This window comes from Triticum aestivum, chromosome 7A (genome assembly GCF_018294505.1).
Source record: "Triticum aestivum cultivar Chinese Spring chromosome 7A, IWGSC CS RefSeq v2.1, whole genome shotgun sequence".
Classification (NCBI taxonomy): Eukaryota; Viridiplantae; Streptophyta; class Magnoliopsida; order Poales; family Poaceae; genus Triticum; species Triticum aestivum.
Genome location: NC_057812.1, coordinates 646350765 through 646353261, shown reverse-complemented (window position 1 = coordinate 646353261; position 2497 = coordinate 646350765). Strand labels below are relative to the sequence as shown.

Sequence of the window (2497 nt, the reverse complement as noted above, 5' to 3'; positions counted from 1 at the left end):
AAGAAACTTCGAATCAAACCAAAAGCAACTTGGAATCTCCAAGTTGGATGAACTAACCCTAACCCTAACTCTATTCCACCATTATGCACTTACAAAGAGCTGAGGATCCATTGAAACCATGTTGTTGTCCTCGTCCGAGCTCTCCTCGTCATTCCAGGATGGCATCCTCAACTTCTACCGGCAGCAATGGCTGCGGCGGCGACGGCGATAGGCTGACCTAGCTCAGAGCACCAGGGAGAGGGGAGAGGATGAGGATGAGTGAGAGCGAGCGAGGAGGAAGAGAATGAGCGAGTGGCTGAGCTCGCTCGCTCTCACTTATTGGTCGACCGACAGCCGACGTCCCGACAGCGGACGGGCCGTTAACGGCCGTCAACGTGCGCCGGCCGTCCGTTAGCCAACGTGGCAACTGTTCCCGGGCCCAATCGGTCAGAATCGGGGTTAGCGCGAGCGAAGCGAGCGCTTTCGCGAGTTGGTAGTTTTTTGCCACGGTTTAGGAAAATTTTGGTAGTTTTTCGCACAATATCATAGAGTGGTAGTTTTTCGTCACGTTTCTGGCAAATGTGGTAGTTTTTGGTTAAATACTCGGCCCCAACAGACCAAGCTAATGCAGCACCAGTAGTGCCTCCACACCGCTGCCCCGAGCTCACTCCTCATCGCAGGCGCATGCATCTAGGCTGCCGTGCGAGCGCCCCACGCCGCTCCAACTCAGCGAGGGGAGGAACTGGTCCCTGCCACCGCTGACGTCGGGTGGGCTTTGCCCGGTGATGCTCACCGACAGCGGGAAGGGGATGGAGGTGGATGTTTTTTTAGAAGAAAATGGTTGCGCCCCTGTTCCATTTCATTGAAACGAAACAAAAGTGTTTCAAAGTGCGATACAAAGTTGAAACTCACGACGGACAGCAGGAAGGCTGCCTGCAGAAAATGTTAGAGAACTGGCATAGCAACAAAGCTAGAAGTGCTAGTGCACTATTACAAAACGAAAGAACTACAGGCCCATCGGCCACTCGACAGATAGCTAGATCTAGAAGGAAAAGCCTCGCTTTAACCAGGGTCTGGCCACAGCAACAGTGGAGGGCTTCTTGCCTTCGCCTCTAGCTCTTTTACCGCCCATTTCAGCTTTATATTGGCACCTCCCGAGGACAGACATTCCCATGTAGACAGATTTATCGCTGTTCTTCTCCAAATATCCTGCAAGCCAGGCCAACACACGTTATTAAAAACCATATTGTTGCGAGTTTTCCAGATTGCCCACAGGCCAGCCACATGCGCTATGTTAACAGCAGCGAACCTATCTCCCCTGAGCCAATATGAAGTAATGGACATTATATTAATGTCTTCATTCACTCCAGTAATGACACAGATGGCTTTCCAAAACTCAGCAGCAACAACGCAAGAGCTAAATAAATGTGAACAGGACTCTTGTTCAGAGCAAAACACACATATGAGATCCCTCACCTCCTGTCTCTTGCTCAAATTATCTCTGGTTAAAAGTTTGTTATTAACCAACAGCCAGAGAAAAATCTGAATCCTGGGGGGAATTTTTATACTCCACACAGCAGGAGTGGAAGTAGGTAAAACCCCTCTAAAATTTATAAACTTGTAGAAGGATTTGATAGTATATACCCCTTTAGAATTCATATTCCATATAGGGGTGTCATCCTCATCTACTAAACTAATGGAGCTAGCTATGTCCACAAGTTCATGCCAGACAGCCATTTGCTCCTAAGTAAAACACCTTCTGAAAGTAATCTTTAGATTGTGTCCATCCCAGATTTTGTCAATAGTGACATTATGTTCATAAGCTAAATTGTACAGGTCCTAATATTGGGTAAAGTAGCATTGCCAAACCAGTGATCTTCTCAAAACCTAGTTCTTTTACCATTGCCTATTTTCCAGGAAAAGCCAAGTTTGGCAGCTTGTGCTGCCCAGATCACCCCTTTCCAGAAAGGGGAGGCTCCATTAGCAGAGCAAGCAAAGATGTTGCTATTCTGAGGGTTGTACTTGGAGTCTATAATATTCTTCCAAATTTTACCTTCAGCATTGTAGTATCTACTGACCCAAGAGGCTAACAGAGCCAGATTCATATCCCCTAGGTCAGTAATACCAAAACCCCCAAACTCTTTTCTCATATTAATAGAGTTCCAGGCAGTCAGATCACTAATAGGAAAATGGTTATAGATAGAAATGACACTAATGGCGCACCAGACATGTGGTGCGCCATTAATATATACTAATGGCGCACCATGTGTTGGTGCGCCATTAGTGTTCAAATACTAATGGCGCACCACATCCACGGTGCGCCATTAGTAACAAATTCTTTTTAAAAAAATTCAAAACTACTAATGACGCACCGTGGGAGTGGTGCGCCATTATTAGTTGAACTAGTAATGGCGCACCGCTCCCACGGTGCGCCATTAGTAAAAAAAATTAAAAAAATTCAAAACTACTAATGGCGCACCGTGGGAGTGGTGCGCCATTACTAGTTGAACTAGTAATG

At 46.6% G+C, this 2497-nt stretch overlaps 1 protein-coding gene across 1 annotated transcript in view; it reads right to left on the bottom strand.

The window, feature by feature from the left end:
- Positions 1 to 829: 829 nt before the first annotated feature.
- LOC123148927 (chitin-binding lectin 1) overlaps positions 830 to 2497 on the bottom strand; it is a 12532-nt gene continuing 10864 nt past the window's right edge. Inside the window, exon 8 of the transcript XR_006474232.1 lies at positions 830 to 1188. The gene's annotated coding sequence lies outside the window, so the exon portion shown is untranslated. The remainder of the gene's footprint in view (positions 1189 to 2497) is intronic.